At 42.6% G+C, this 16,863-nt stretch overlaps 1 protein-coding gene across 6 annotated transcripts in view; it reads left to right on the top strand.

Annotated features, from left to right (window-relative positions):
• Positions 1 to 16,863, top strand: part of FYN (FYN proto-oncogene, Src family tyrosine kinase) — a 191,554-nt gene that overhangs the window by 82,864 nt on the left and 91,827 nt on the right. For all 6 annotated transcript variants that reach the window (XM_075923995.1, XM_075923993.1, XM_075923991.1 and 3 more), the window contains one exon: positions 6,263 to 6,321. The gene's annotated coding sequence lies outside the window, so the exon portion shown is untranslated. The remainder of the gene's footprint in view (positions 1 to 6,262; positions 6,322 to 16,863) is intronic.

Here is a 16,863-nt window from a genome sequence, read left to right as displayed (position 1 = left end):
ACATTTATGTTTTTACTTCTCTGTTCTTATATTAGCATCCAGCTTTTGCAGCTTTACTTTAATGGTGAAATAGGTATGAGACATTTAAAGGCAAAAATTAAATAAAAATAAGCAGAACAGACAAAATACAGTGGTGTGTTCTGTGCTAAAGTTTTTTATTGCTGTTTGTTTGAGGAGACTGGCATACTCAGGAATAAAAGCTTCAGGGGGATAGCCGAGGTAGTCTGTAACTGAAAAAACTTAAAACAACAAATTGTTTTGTAGCACCTTGGAGACTAACAAAACGTGTAGATGATATCATGAGCTTTTGTGGGTATAAGTGGATTGTGCTCACGAAAGCTCATGATACCACATACTCGGGAATAGTTCCTATTAAAATACTACAGAAAGAAGGTTAGTTTTAGTGCACTATAAGATGTACATTTTTAGATTCATTTTTATTTTTAATGTGTGATTTAGAGGGGATCTCTGCCTTTCAAATAGTGTGTTATTCCCAGTGTCCTATCTCTTCCTTACATTTCCTTCTTCACTTTGGAGAAAAAAGTAACTAAAGCTTTCTTGGGTTCCCCATGTTACATACCTACAAGTAGACCTAGTAACCTTCTGAAAATTTTTTTTTTTTCCTGTGTGTGCACTGGCCTTTGCTAGCCTCTTGTGGCTAAATCTGATTTAAAAAAATGTCATTTGAATCTTTTTTTCAAACAAAAAAGCCCTTAAATTTTTGTTCAGAAATGATTTTTCCTATGGAAATGTCCATTATTGTCTATGTATTTTTTCAGTTTTCATTGAAAATCACAAAACTGAAATTTCATTGTTGGGGAAGAGCGATTTAATTTTTTTCAACAAACCCAAAAATATGAATCCCAAAAATATGTAACAAAAACAATTGTATTGAAACATGTAATGGAACCAAACAATATTTCCTGACCAGCTTTGCTTGCAGTACTGTTAGGGAGATGAGACCAAAAATGTCTGGGGCTTAGACCTTGTATTCAAATAGTTGTCTTTTTCTGTGCCTGCCTCTACCAATGTAGTTTAGTTCTTCTGAAAGGTGTCTGTCAGTGATTAATTATTAACAGTATCAGAATCCTGTTTCAGATTGCCTTCAATTAAAGGGATTGATATTTTGGAATTATTGAAGTAGAGAATTATGAAGTCTGTCTATACAGGCACTACAAATAGGTCCCCTAAGAAGGTTCTAAACTTAAATTTTAGAAATTTAAAATTTTACTTAAATCATTGGGAAGGTCTTGTTCTCTCAGCCTGCCATTGTTCAACCATCTATACTGCACTGTCATTTGATTACAAAGTTCATGTAACCAGAATTGTTTCTTCTCTTTATAGGGAACACATCTCTTTTGTTTGTTTTCCCCAAATGCCAGGTTTCTTCTCTAACTAGAGAGATGGGCTGGATACATATTAATTACTTCCTGAAATGAGGCCAAAATGATAAAGTCCCTGATTTTTTTTTAGTCAAGTTTAAGTTTTTAGAATGGTAGGCTAGAGGCATGCTAAAGTGCCCAGTTTCCTGAACAGTAGTACAGGCAGTCCCCGGGTTACGTGCAAGATAGGGACTATAGGTTTGTTCTTAAGTTGAATTTGTATGTAAGTCGGAACTGGCTCCAGATTCAGCTGCTGCCACTGAAACTGACCAGGGGCTGACTACAGGAAGCTGGAGGCAGAATAGCTCTGCCCCCAGCTTCCTGGAATCAGTCTGATCAATTTCAACAGCTGCTGAATCTGGAGCCTGGGACAGAACAGCTGGGGCGTTGCCCGGTAGGTTCCCGCAGGACCAACCCGGCAGCACCCCAGCTGCTCTACCCAAGGCGTCCCGCAACAAAAGCCTGGTCTGCTGGGGGGGGCGCACTATCTGTGCCCCCTTCCCCCCCCCCCCAGCAGACATGGGAGACCCGAGCAAAGCCGCACAGGCGGAGGGACCCCGCTGCCCGTGCGGCTTTGCTCCTGTCTCCCTGGGGTGCTGGGGGGAGTCCCCACCAGCACACCAGGGAGACCAGAGCAAAGCTGCACAGCCAGAGGGACCCCGCCGCCCGTGTGGCTTTGCCCCTTTGCCCCCGAGCAAAGCCACACAGGCGGTGGGATGCTGCCTGTGCGGCTTTGCTCCTGTCCCCTTGGTCTGCTGGGGGGGATCCAGTAAAGCCGCTGGACCCCCCCAGGAGACCAGGGACACCCGAGCAAAGCTGCCGCCTGACAATTCTCAGGGGTCCCAGACAATTCTCAGGGGTGCCCCGCTTGCAAAGCAGTCCTGGCTTGGAGTGCCCATACTGGGCACATCACAGCACTCGGCCATCAGACCGGCTGCACTTGCCGCAGGCTGCCATCTGGGGAGAGAGGGCAATTGGGGGCTGCAGGAGAGCTTCCACTCCCCCAAGCCTGCAGAGCCAGCCCAGTCCTCCCCATCGGGGGCTCGTACCTCATTCCTCCCTTACCTCCTTCCACTTAACCTTCCCTAGCCCCCCTTCCTGAGGTACAAAATAAAGAAAACGTGTGGTCAAAAATAGAATCTCTCTTTATTGAACAAAACTCGGGGAGACTGGGAAAAGGAGGTGGGAGAGGGGAAGAGAGAGGGTGGAAGAGGGGAGGGCAACTAAAATGATCAGGGGTTTGGAACAGGTCCCATATGAAGAGAGGCTAAAGAGACTGGGACTTTTCAGTTTAGAAAAGGAGACTGAGGGGGGATAGGATAGAGGTCTATAAAAGCACGCGTGGGGTGGAGAGGGTGCATCAAGAAAAGTTCTTCCTGAGTTCCCATAATAGAAGGACTAGAGGACACCAAAGGAAAGGAATGGGTAGCAGGCTTCAAACTAGTAACAGAAAGTTGTTCTTCACAAAGCAAAGAGTCAACCTGTGGAACTCCTTGCTGCAGGAGGCGGTGAAGGCTAGAACTAGAACAGAGTTTAAAGAGAAGTTAGATCAAGTCATGGAGGTTGGGTCCATGGAGTGGTATTAGCCAGGGGGTAGGAGTGGTGTCCCTGCCCAAAGTTTGTGGAAGGCTGGAGAGGGATGGCACGAGACAAATGGCTTGGTCACTGTCTTCGGTCCATCCCCTCCAGGGTCCCTAGGGTTGGCCGCTGTCGGCAGACAGGCTACTGGACGAGATGGACCTTTGGTCTGACCCAGTACGGCCATTGTAAGCTCAGGGTCGGGGGTCTCAGTGGACCCCCTTGATTTTCATGCACACCTGCTCCTGGGTGGCCAGGCTGGCAGCTCTCCTGCCCTAGACGGCCACTTTCCTGTGCCTAGTGCGGAGGTCGTCGACGAGGTCCACGATGTCCGCACTAGACCAGGCGGGTGCCCGCCTCTTGCGGTCCCGGGCAAGCTCCCGAGAGCCGCCAGCCTGGTCCCGGGAAGAGGGGGAGGGCTGGGGGGCATCGGGTGGGTGGCTCGAGCCGTGCCAGGTGCAGGATCTGCTGGCTGGGTGCTGGCAGGCATGCACCTGGCACGGGCACCGTAGCCAGCCCGTGCCCCTTTAAGGGGGCCGGGAAGGGGGCAATAGATTTTCCCTGGTGTTGGCCAGAGTGGCCACCAGGGAAATCTGGGGAGGGCCAGGCTCCCACTAGTTCGAATTAAGGGGCTACACACCCCTTAATTTGAGCTAGTAAGTTCGAACTAGGCTTACTCCTCGTAGAATGAGGTTTACCTAGTTCGAACTAAGTGCTCCGCTAGTTCGAATTAAGTTCGAACTAGCGGAGCGCTAGTGTAGCGCCTATCAAAGCTAATTCGAACTAACGTCTGTTAGTTCGAATTAACTTTGTAGTGTAGACATACCCTGAGAGTTTCTATACAGGAGGTGATATTTTAGTTTCCTATTCTATTTGTTAGATGTGCAGGATTCCCCTTATTTTCTGTTTCTGGCCCCTGTTGGTTCACTGGTAGATGAGAAATTTACTAGGTTTTGGCTGACTCTTCTCCATCTCTCTTTAGGATAAGAAAGTCAGTTCCTGAAAGACTTAGAAGCCTGCAGGGAGAAGTTCACTGTTTTGTTTGGAAGGTCCCAATTTCTGTCTGTCTGATGTTTTTAAAATGTTTTTACTACTAGCAGAATAAAGTATAAAATTGCTTCATTCAGACAAAATACAAAATAGATTTAAAAAAAAAAACTCAAACAAACGTTCATCAGTAATTATGAGGCAACTATGCAAAGTCAGCAAGGAACTGTAAAAACCATATTTTTCTCTCACGTAGCTTTAAAGGTAATTCTATCTTACATCCCAATTTGGGATATTCACTATTCAAGAACATGCAAAAGCCTGGCTTCTCTTAAAATGTTAACTGCCTCAGATACTTCTGCTACCCAAATTGTGGAAGAAGTAGGCTTTTTAATTTTTTTCTTTTTAATACAAATTCCTAGAAACTGAGGGAAGTAGACTGGACTGGAATTATAAATGTCTTAACTAAGTCTCAGAAAATGCGTTCATTTTTAGTGTTGTTGGGAATTCCCTCTAGCTGTAAACTTGGTGATCATTTTACCACCAAACTAACAGAAATTGGCTCTTCCCTGTATGTTTCATTTTCAAGATCCATAGCAAGTATTTCTGCCCCTACTACTTTGGAGGAAATATTTTCAACTATTATTTCTGGTGTTCCTGATAGTCCTTAATGCCAAACCTTTATGTACAACATCAAACTCTGAGCAGTTAGACCTGAGGTAATATACACCTGTTTCTCATCCCATTCACATTATAGCATCCAACCCTCACTCCCTGTGATGTAGAAAGAATCCTACCCTTCCCCTCCTCTCTCCGCCCCCTGCCTCCTCTACTGTAGATTCCTTCAGATGCTTCTTTGCAAAAATAATCTTATCTGAAAAAGATAATCTAATCCAGGGAAAAAATCTCTGCTCTTCCTTTCCCTCCCAAATACATGTGCACCCCACAACTTTGGGAACGTTACTGGTGTAATAATCTGTCACCACAATAGCCTCTGCAATGCCGTTGGATCAGTAATTCAGTCCTTTAATTTTTGTGCAAAATTGTTGAATTACTCCGCTTTAACTGCACGCTCACCTCTACCCTGAAAAATCCAGATAGCTACTCGCACTTTCTTAGAAGATTCTTTATTTGGGCTGCAGACTAAGCATATTTTCTCTTTGCTTTTGGTTCTTATGAAACCTTTTTCCATATGTTTTTGGTATTCAGTGAAATTCTTCTAACAAAACCATTCTTATCAGAATTCATGCATGTGGTGTCTGTGCTTGCACTTCTGAAGCCTTTCTGCTTAGAGAAGGAATGAGAAAACTCATCTCCTTGTTTTGCCCCACTATCCATACAAAGACATTTCAAATGTCTTTTTAAGAAACTGTTTTATATCATTTATTATTTTGTTGATGATGGGGGGAAAAACCTAGAACTAACTTTAGATGGGTAGTTAAATACATGTCCATTTCCACTTATTAAACCGTTAGATACTGTTGGCAGAGTCCTTTTCCTCCCCTCAGTTTTGAGTCCATGCTAGCGCTTTTCCCCCAAATTTGTATAACAACAAAAACACCGCTTCTCTCGCCTCCAGCAATTTTTTTAACAAAAAATTGATTTTGACATTGCTGCTAGTGTACACTGCGAGTCAGTCTGTCTAATGATTTAGCTGGAGAGAAAAATAGCTGTCATCTGAAATTTAGTCAGTCTTAGCAAAACAGTGGCACTTGTCAGTGTTACTCTTCAGGCTTCTCAGACTGTTCCTGAAGTCTGTTATGATGTATGTCTGTCTTGGTTTGTTTTAGTTTTTTAACCTTTTGCTAATTGCACTCCATTGTACGTACAAATGAAATCTAAAGATTGATTTTTCTAGACAACGCTTCTTCTCTTATGTGTGAATTCAAATCTGTTAAAATTTTAGGACAGACTGCAGGATTATAAAACCAGTTTATCAGTTCCTTTTCTTTACCCATGAGAAATCATCAGGTTTATCAACCTTCTGGAGGTGGGATTAAAATAATTGCTACATTTTCATTACTGCTGCTGCCTGCTGTATGTTCTTTATCTTGTGCTGCTGAAATCTAAATAACCAGCAGTCTGTAACAGTGATCTGTCTGAGCAGATCTGAAGGGATTCTATAATCGTTTTAATGTTTTGTGAGATCAACTGATGGATTTCAGAAATGAGTTGTGAAAGATCAAATCCAATTACCTCTTGCCTAAAAATGGAGGATGGGGAAGATGCCAGGAGGAAAAGCACTGTAATATAATTCACATTGTTTTAGTTGTGAAAATAAGTCAGTCACTGATCAATCCTCTTTGTGTTTGCAGGGCCTGTTTTAGAAGAAATGTGGTGAATATCAACTTACTTCAGTTGGGGGGACATTCTGGTAAGTGGTGCTGCCTTCATTGCTTTTTTTGTTTTGCAGTGGTGATAGTAGAGGCAAGCTGTTTTAAATCTTTTCATTTCCAGTGTAAAAACAAACTTACTTGGGGAAAATCTAACTTTACAAAGGCACAGTCACTAATGCTGGTGATTTATTATTTTTTTTTTAATGAAGACTTTCAGGGGATAATGAGATACTTCTAAAAAACTACACCAGGCCCTAAGGCAAAGAGTGCACTTGACCACTTAATTTATTGATGGCTTCTGTTTAATGCATAAGCTGTTGTAGAGTACTTCAAAGGCTCTCTAAGCTAACACCTGAAGCAGGGGAATCATAAAGATCTATTTTTTTAAAAAAAGTTCATGGTAACTGTCTCAGATTCAAAATAACACCTGTATCATGCACTTATATGGTCCACTCCCAGAATGCCCAGACAGGACTCCAGCCATCATCTGTGTCAGAGTAGGGAAGTCTTGTCCCACTGCCTTTTGATCAGGAGGGGTAAGCTTGCAATCACTCCTGCCTTTTCCTGTGATATTCCTAGTCTGCTGTGCTGTCATTGCCTGTGCTTTGCTTTTTCTCCAAAAACTGTGACCAATGTATTGCTCACAGTTACGCTTAATCACACAGCTCTTTCTAAGCTAGTACACTTTTTCTTAAGGTAAAAACATTACAGAGAAAACCTAATAAAGATTTTAAAACACATTAAACATCCTAGGTACCAAGTATCACCGAGGCGCAGGGGAGCCAGAAAGCCCTGCTCTCCTATCCACCGTTAGAGGAGACTCACAGCCATCAGATAGCACATAAGATTTACTGGGTAACGGGGACACAGTGTAGAACAGATTTGTCAGCAGAGTAACCAGAAGCAGTCAGTACAATTTGTCTTTGAAAGGGCCAGGGCCCAGGCCTTCTTCCCAGATATCTGAGATTGACTTACTTCCTGCTTCTGGGCCCAGCCCTACACTCAGGCTCCTTCTCCAGTCTTTGTCCCACTTTCTGGGCAAAAGGTGTCACCCGGGCTCTTACAAAGGGTATCTGCCATTGTGTTGGGGAGAGGCTGAAGCATCCTCTCTCATTGGAAGTCACAACCAAAATACCTGTCCCCAAGTAGGTATTGGCGCAATGCCCACAGAAAATGATGCACACGCACACACAGGGTTACTTCAGGACAATAGAAATCACATGCAACGTAAGAAAGGGAATAAAATCCCTACAATTCCCACTTTCACGCCTACGAAGCCAAAGTCAGTGAGGGTTGGGGTTTTTTGGGGGGAGGGATTGCTTTGCTTTTCTTGTGTGTGGCCCCTGACTGATTTTTCTGTGGGTCAGTGACCCTGACCCAAAAATGTTCTCCCCCCCCCCCCCGAACTAGGCCATAGGTGACACTGCCTAACAATAGTTAAGCTCATTATTTAGGAATACCATATTCATCTCCCCTAATATTCTTCATCAGCGCCATTCACTTCTCCACAGTGCAAGGGTTGGCACCTTTGCTCTTAATCTGTTCAGCGCAGAACCTTTAGGACCACACTTCACCTTAGACAAGCATCTTTCCCTTCCACAGAAATCTCCATACTGAACAACCCCCTCCTTCCTTCATCCAGGCCCTTCACCCACCAAAATCTAGAAAAGGTTCTTTCCTCCTGCTGTTTCTCCTCCCATGTATATCTGCTTCTGTGCCTCTGGAGTAGATCACTGTTTGCCACCGCTTCTGCACCTTTGGACTTGAATGCATGCTAGTTCCATTCTTCTGCTACAACTGGCTGAAGTCTCTAGGGTTTTGTTGTTCTCACAGCCCCTCACTTCAATTTCCTATGCTCATACCTCATGGTGTTTCTTTGTGGCCACATTTTCAGCCAGAAAAGTCAGGGGACATCTGGTCCTATCTTTTAAGAGTCCTTATGATATTTTGTCTGTGGGACTCTGCCTGAATTCAGAGCACGAACAGTTTCTGTGTTTTATTTGGGAAAATAAATATTGTTTCCAGCTCCTAATAGCTGCTAATCCACTGATTTTTCAAGAAGGGTAGGCTGCAATGCTGGCCATCAAGAGAGCTCTCTGAATTTATCTTGACATAGCAGCTGAGCTAAGAAGCTCAGAGGTTAGTCATCTTGCATCGAGGTCCTAGGAAAGGTCATTTGGTCTCTGAATAAAAAAAAAATCATAATGGATTAAGGAGCTGATTAGTGAAGTGTACTTCAGTGCTGGGTGGGATGTCTCAGATGAATTTAAAACCCAATCAACCAGACTGATGGTATCTTTCTGGGCAGGGTGACCAGTGGTTGATTGGTTTGTTTGTGTTTTTAAATAAGAACTCAGTAAAGCTCCTTTCTGGATGTCAGCACAGATATTGGCCAGGCATTTATAAATTTGACCAGTGTAATTTAGTGCAGCTTTCAGCAGAAAAGTGCTGAAACAGTCATCAGCTTCTAGTCCCTCCCAAGTAAATATACTACTAAGGGAAGATCTAAGTATCTGGATTGGTACAAAAGAGAGCAATACTTTGTATATTAACTTTCTGTTTTCAGTCTTTTTCATACCAGTCCACACCTCTCCTTCCAACTGTTACCACAGTGTCCTTGCATAAAATTAGTCACCTTCCTTTTGTATTTACCCACTTAATCTTTCCAAGTGTAATCCATACTTACACAATGTGTCTCTCTGTCCACCATAGTCTGGACCATAGAGAAGTTTGAGTTCACTGAAGCCCTTGGCTTAAAATACATGTTTTATCTCAGCAATAGAGGCTCATGCTATCAGGTCTAGAGGACCTGATGTTCAGTCCCTACAAATAACCCATCAGAAGTTACCACACACAGTACATTGTTCTGATGTTGGAGTTTTAGTTGAGGTCTGTTGTATTGACCACAAGTGTCAAAAGTATTAAAGGTGATATAAATTTTCACTATCCAACATTAAAACAGTAATACAGAGTTTGGGGGGGGGGGGGGGGCAGATTTCTACAAAAGTGCTGGTTTACTTGGTTTCTTTGTGAAGACGACCTGAAAGTGTTGATTCTGAAGTTGAACGTTTCTGGCTCAATCAGTAGAAAGAACCAGAAATCAAAACCAGCATTTATATTGAAATTTAAATTGACTAATTATGCAAAACAAACTTAATCAAAATCTATGAAAGTCACTAATCTTTTGCAGGCAAAATATTAGTCTCTTATTTTCATTTTGATGAAAAGAAAAGAGCTAGTTTTACTCAATCATAATGTGTAAGGGGTTTTGACTTCTGTTTTTAAGATAGATAATAGAAACAGTTGGGGGTAGGACACTGCTGTCACTGACTGTTTTTGGAACACTGAACAGCTGGTAGTTGTGAATCGATGTGTTGACCGGCAGGCCAACCATGATTCCTGTTGCTTGGATCCTGCTTCACACTAGTCAGGGACATCATCTGTCTGGATCTTTTCTGTTTAGACAGAGCAATACTATGACTGTATCCTCTCACTGTGCTGATGCAATGTAGTTGATTGCAGGATTCAGTGGAAAGCTAAAACTGTGAAACACAAGGTACAAGGAAAGAAGGACAGAAAGTAATAGAAAGGGGAAGGGACTTTACAGTCTCTGTGTTTCTGACAACCAGGAATCACCTCTGATGAGCTGAGGACAGAATGTCATGATATGTGTCTTTTAGGGCCTGCAGGTAAAAAAACAATATTCTTAAACTGGTGTAAGAGAAAGTTCTTCCATCTGCTCTGCTCCCTCAGTCTTCCAGTCAGAGAAGATGAGATGCATGTGTGACTGGTTGGATTACAGAGATCCCCGTGAGACTGCCACCCAAAGTGCAGATCATACCTCTGAGCCCACCTACCTGCTCTCTGGGGCACCTCACCACCCTGTCCTGTTAGGCCGGAAGCTCTGGTCTCCCCCAGAAAAGGCACAGAGTTGGGGTAACAGGCCCTCAGCAGAGTAAGACAGACACTGATTACAGCTCAGTTCTGGGAGGGCTCTGTTATAGGGACTTGACAGCACCCAGGAGCATAGCCCCCAAAGAGACCAGACCCCCAAAGGAATCTCTTACTCTGTATAAAAGTTTTACTCAGAGAAAGCTCATAGAGTTTTGATAATAAACAAAAGTGATTTTTAGTATAAAAAGTAAGATTTAAGCAATTGCAAGTGATGTCCGACAGATCCAAGCAAGTTACTAAGCTAGAATAAGCAGAACACATCAGCTAAGTCTACTACAATAAAGAAATTGTTAGAAATTTAGCAGGCTACTCCTGATTTAAGGTAAAATGCTCCAAACCAGAGTTGATGTTTTCTTGACCTTGGACTAACAGTTCTCCCCTCATTAGAATTTTTTTCTTTCCCAGTCCTTTCATGTATTTTCTTGAAGTTGGGAGCAGTCTGTAAAGCCAACTGAAACAATTAGTGTTTGCTTCCCTTTCCTTAAATAGAATTTTCCCTAGGGCGGGAAATCTTTTTTTCCATGCTCCTCCGTCTGTGGAAAAATCCCAAATTCAAAATGAATTTCAGCACCAGGTGGCATTGTTCATGTTTTTGTAGGACCAAACACAATTTAGACTTACAGGAAACAAGACTATTCATTGATCCCTGACTCAAGCACCAGGATGCTAAGTTCCTTAAGTGCCCTTAATCGCTTTCACTAGAAGGCCTAGATTAATAAACTCCATATTTCTAATTTCACATAAAAAAAGGAATATATACATTTAGGGTATTGCAAGCTTGTGATTGATAGGTTATTTGCCCCACTTTGCATAAAGCATGTTCAAGTTATGCACATTCATATTCAAAACACATTTCCATAAAAAATGGGGACATGGTGTCACAGCACCCTCATTCGGGGGAGGGAGGGAGCTAGCACCTTGCTCTTTCCAGCTGAGGCCCACAGTTGAGAAGAGTAGAAATAAGATGAAGAATGCTGAGATTTTCTTTTCATGGTAGCTTTAAGAATCCAAAAAGGGTTAATCCCCCTCATTATTCTAACCATCAATCAAGCCTAATACCCAACAGACTACTATTGGGTTATTAATTTCCTGTTGAACATCTTCTGTTTTTTAACAAGAATGTTTTTAACATAGTTCTTAAATCTTATCAGTAAGCCCTTTTGGTTTAGACTAATTTATTCTTTCTGTCTCCCTTTTGTACCTGCTCCCACCAACATTTTTTATTACAACAGATCACAGCTATATCTGCACTTTGTACTGGAAGTGTAACTTTTAATTTGATCAGAGGAGAAGCGTAGCTGTGGTGTCACAATTGCTAGCTGCCCACTACCAAACATACCTAGTGTCTTAAGTGGATATATAAGGTTTCAGGGTGGTGAGCCTCTTCTGCATCTTTCATAGCCATGGCTAAAATATATTTTATCATGGTAGCTCGGTCAGAGCTAGCATGGATATGTCTCCTTCAGCTGGAAATATGCTTTCCCATTCCAAGTGTAGATGTGCCATCTGAGACAGTAAGCCTTGTTTATGAAAGGGAGGGGAGTGGAGGAGGGACCATCTGCTGGTTGGAATAAGCTTATGTGCACACACATGGACTGGTCACTTTTTGACAGCTGAGTATTATGCTTCATAGGATTGCCGCAATAAATCAGTTCAATTTGGATGTTGTGTTTTGTCTGAAATACTCTGATTTATGTCAATATTAATTCCACTCAATACAGCATATGAATTCTTGACCAATTATAGACAATGAGGCTCTGCATCCCTTAGAGAGTTATTTTCCAGTCCAGCATAGTTGAGGTCCACAAAACTAGATGAAATACAGAAGTTTGTATTGTAAGATTTCCAAAAAAGTTTACTTAATTATGGGATTTATTTTAAGAGATTAGTAGTGCCTTTTGTGAAATGTATTTTGGGATTCCTAAACCTTGCATTTGGTCTCATCATATCTCTGCAGAAAACTGTGTGGTAATATTTGTGGGCACAAATATCTTTCACTTCCTACATTCTAAACACCATTCTATTATGTTAGCTTTCTTTTCTTCTTTTTGGTAATCTCTTCTTTGGTGTGAGAAATGAGAATTATGAACATTTATTCAGGAGAAGATGATTGTATCCCTTCCCCCTGCCCGCCTTTGCATGACCAAGACTGAGTATTTTTGGACAAGATGTTTATATTAATCAGTTTGCTAAGATCAAAGAAAAATGAAAACCTGAGAAGAGATCCAGAATGTCCAGGAATAGACACTGAAAAAAGATTACGAAAATCATATGTTAATGGGAATTTTTAACATGTCTGAAAAGCTGTATCATAATATCCATTTACAAAACAAAAGCAAACTGAGCTACACTCAGAGCTAGATCAGATTCCTGGCTGGTCTCTCGTGCTTTAGGCCAACTGGAACTGGGAATACTGCCTAAAGCATCCTCCATTATTCTCAAGAAACCCTTGTGGCTAAATGAGTAGCAATCATTTATCAGGGCAGATAAAAATTAATAATATTCAACATCAGGGTTCTTTAATTACCTGATTTTGGTATTTAAATTAAATAGCTTTATTTTTTAAAAAAAATACTAATTTAATCTATTAAAAATTAAATTGCCAACCTATGGCAAGGTGTACTTTAAACTTATTATAATCCTATTAACATATTTTAAATTAATTTTAAAAAATGTAGTACATATTTTCTACCAAGTTTTAAAGGAAGTCAAACTACTGAACTGGTAAAAGTCACCTGACTATATAGAAGGGCTAAGCCAGCTTTTGACCGTGGTAGACTGTTCTGTAGGTACAGAGAAGGCATATTTTCTTCATTTCACCTTATTCAGCTTGTGCATGACTGTGCATTCCAAGTTAAGAAACCAAATGAGAGTTGAAAAAAAGCAGGAAGGTTCATTTTAATCTAAAAAACTTGGTGTGAGATTTATTAGTTCTAAAATTCCGAAGGACCTGATGTCCAAATTCACTAATTATAGATGATATGCCTTTGTTTAATCACTTTGGTTTAAACAAAACCTTTTCTCATCTCTCTAGCACTTTTAAGGCAGATTTATTTAATTAAAAAGGTGGCTTTGTGCATTTTAAATTAATTTAAATTTACATCTTAATAGAATTTGGCAGAAATTACAAATGAAAAAATTAAACTAGAAAATGTGTCTTTCTCTATTTTCTAATATAAAAATGTAAAAATAATCTGAATAAAGAGAAGTTCAACTATGTAATTGCTTAAAATAAATGTATAGATACAGCGTATCCTGGTTAGCAATGAGAAACACTGAATTTAATGTAAAGTTGTATTTAATTGCAAATCAATTAGGTGTCAGGATCAATCTTGCTTAGGAAAGTAATTAAGTACAATTGCAAAACACTATCTATATTTATATAAAAGTTTCTTGCCTGGTGATTTAAATCAAATCATCTGGACACTTGTGAACTATGAAGGAGTTGTCCCATTCAAACTTGATAAGGAAAGGAATATTATAATACTATGTCCTGAAGTGAAACCAACTTAATAAAGACTTTAATCAAGGTTTTAAATCCTTACTCATAAGTATTTAGTCTATATTGGTGAATGGTGTATGTATTATGATGAAAGCCCTGGAATCAATGGCAGAATTTAGGCAATCCTATTATAAATGGTATTCTTCTTTGAGGGTTTGCTCATGTCCATTCCAATAGGTGTGTGTGCACACTACACGCATGATTGTCGGAAGATTTTTCCTCTAGTGGTACATGTCTGGTCAATTGGACAGGCCCTTGGAGTGGGGCCTTCATGGCAGAGTAGATACGCCCCTTCCGACTCACCACCCCCTCAGTTCCTTCTTACCATCAGTGACAGTTGTTGGAACAGTTCAGTCTTGCTTATGACACACACGTATGTAATGGTCTTTCTTCCAGGTTGTTGTAAATAGTTCTTAGTTAAGTTAGTTGTTAGTTAAATAGTAGTAGTATTAAATTGCTGTTCGTAGTAGTTAAAATAGTAGTAGTTGGGAAGTTTCCCTGTTTTTCATTCCCCATTCTGGGGCATGCCTTGGTCCTTATGAGAAATTCCTGAAATGCCTGAGACCTATACCATGTGGGGATCCACATGAAGCCTGCCTCAAGGAAGGTCCTCAGGAGGATAAGTGTAATATCTGTAGGGGCTTTGATCTCAGAATGAAGAGGAAGAGAGACTTGCACTTAAAATTTCTCCTTGGCACAAAGGAAGGTCTCCAGTAAGGAGCACTGGCACAGCTCCGCAACATTGAGACCTACCGCCAGTGTGTAGTACTATTCACAGACACCAGTGCCATTAAGAAAGCAGACAGGGGCCATTCTACAGTTGACAGTTGCCACCGTTGACATTCAACAGCCTGCTGAGGGTGGCCAGAGTAGTGCAGTTGAACTCTCCGGTTCTGGTACACTTGGAGGAAGAAGGCCTCAACCTTCCCTCCACATCAGATATATGTGAGACTGCACAGGATCTGATAGCTGTGATATCTGTGTCCCCAGGCCAGCCTATGCAATCCCTGGCACTGCAGTCCATTGTGCAGTGATGGCACCGGATGCCCCTGCACTGTCGATCACAGTACTGACAATGCCAGCTACCTCAGCTCTGAGTGTGGAACCACTTTGAATGTAGCATCGGGGGTGGAGAGTTGGTGCCCTTTGCCAAGACTCCAACTCTGAGACTTCTGCATAGCTTATCACATCCATTTACAGGCTTCTGACCTGCCGGGGACATAGAATGACCTAGCGGGCCACCTCAACCATGGGTATCCAGTGGCTTAGGCAGGGGAAGGCACTGCCTTCCCAAACCACCAGCCTGGCCTCACCCATGCTCTGCCCTCAGAACGCCTGCTGTAGATGTTCTGAGGGCGGCATGTTGCTGCCCCCAGCACTCTCCCTCCCTGTTCCAGGGCTGCTCGGGCCATGCCACCACTTCCCACAGCTTCAGGGGGCAGGGAGGGTTGGGCTCTGGCCGCCTCCCTTCCTGCTGCTCTGGGGAGAGGGAAGCTAGAGCCGTGTAGCCTCCTCCCTCCCCACTGCTCCCATGGCTGGGGAAGCTTGGGCTGGCTAAGGCCCTGGCTGCCTCCTTTTCCTCTGCTCCAGGATCAGGGAGGCTCAGGACACGTGGCTTCTTCCCTCTCCACTGCTCCAAGAATGCGGGGGCATGTGAACATGTTCTTCTCCTGCCCATCGTGGGGGGGACACATGCGCACTTAGCATGCTGGGCCCCTTCTTCGCCTCCCCATGGTAGGGAGTGGGGCCACAGGAGGCGGGGTTGTAGGTGGGGCTGGGGGCCTGCCCTTCCCCAGTCCCAGCTGCACCAATTGCCCATGACCTCAGCCACTCATTAAACACCCATGAGTCACTCAGAGCAGACATTGTCCTCGCCATCTTCCAGAGGTGGGGTCATCCCCATAGGGATCTCTTCACAACCTCAAGCAACAGGAAACATCACCAGTTCTGCTCCTTTCAGAATCGCAGCCCTCACTCTGCAATGGATGTGTTTAATCTCTTGTGGTTGAGCCACATCCTGTATGCATTCCCACCCTTCCTGTTAATGCACAAGGTCCTCATCAAGATCAGGAAGGACAAAGTATTAGTCATTCTTGTTGCACCCATGTGGCCCCGGCAACACTGGTTCACCACTGAACCTATCCGAGGACAGACCAATGGCTCTTCCTTTGCTCTCAGACCTCATCCTGCAAGACCATGATCAATTACAGCACCACAATTTGAAGTCCCTCCACCTCATGCCATGGAAACTCCATTCCTGATTTGCTTGAGTTGCAGTGTTCAGAATCATTTAGGGAAGTCCTTTTGGGTAGCCAAAAACCTTCCAAATGCACAGCATTCGTGGCAAAAAGTGCTTCTCAGTTTGGTCCCTCCAAAAAGGTATTCCCCCTCAATAAGCCTCTTTCCCTGCTGTGCTTAGCTACGTGTTACACCTGAAACAATAGGGTCTTGCTATTTCATTCATTAGTGTCTACCTGGCTGCCATCTTGAACATAACAACATAAGAACGGCCGTACTGGGTCAGACCAAAGGTCCTTCTAGCCCAGTATCCTGTCTGTCAACAGTGGCCAGCACCAGGTGCCCCAGAGAGGGTGGACTGAAGACAATGATCAAGCAATTTGTCTCCTGCCATCTCTCTCCAGCCTCTGACAAACAGAGGCCAAGGACACCATTTTATCCCCTGGCTAATAGCCTTTTATGGACCTAACCTCCATGAAATTATCTAGCTTCTCTTTAAACTCTATTATAGTCCTAGCCTTCACAGCCTCCTCTGGCAAGGAGTTCCACAGGTTGACTACACACTGTGTGAAGAACTTTCTTTTATTAGTTTTAATTCTGCTACCCATTAACTTCATTTGGTGTCCTCTAGTTCTTATATTTAGGGAACTAATAAATAACTTTTCTTTATTGGCCCTCTCCACACTACTCATGATTTTATGGTGCTGAGGGCAGATTGATCTTTCGTAACCCCATGTTAGGCGGCTTTCTTGAGGGTTTGAATAGACTATAACTCCATGTCTCAGACACTGTTCTACAGTGGGACCTTGTCCTGGTCCTTTTTAGATTCATAGAACCTCCCTTCAAGCCCTTTGTGACATGCCCCTTGTCCTGCTGGAAGATTGCC

The sequence above is a fragment of the Pelodiscus sinensis genome, chromosome 3 (assembly GCF_049634645.1).
Source record: "Pelodiscus sinensis isolate JC-2024 chromosome 3, ASM4963464v1, whole genome shotgun sequence".
Lineage (NCBI taxonomy): Eukaryota > Metazoa > Chordata > Testudines > Trionychidae > Pelodiscus > Pelodiscus sinensis.
Note: the sequence above shows the minus strand (reverse complement) of the source record. Positions and strands in the feature narration are given on the sequence as shown.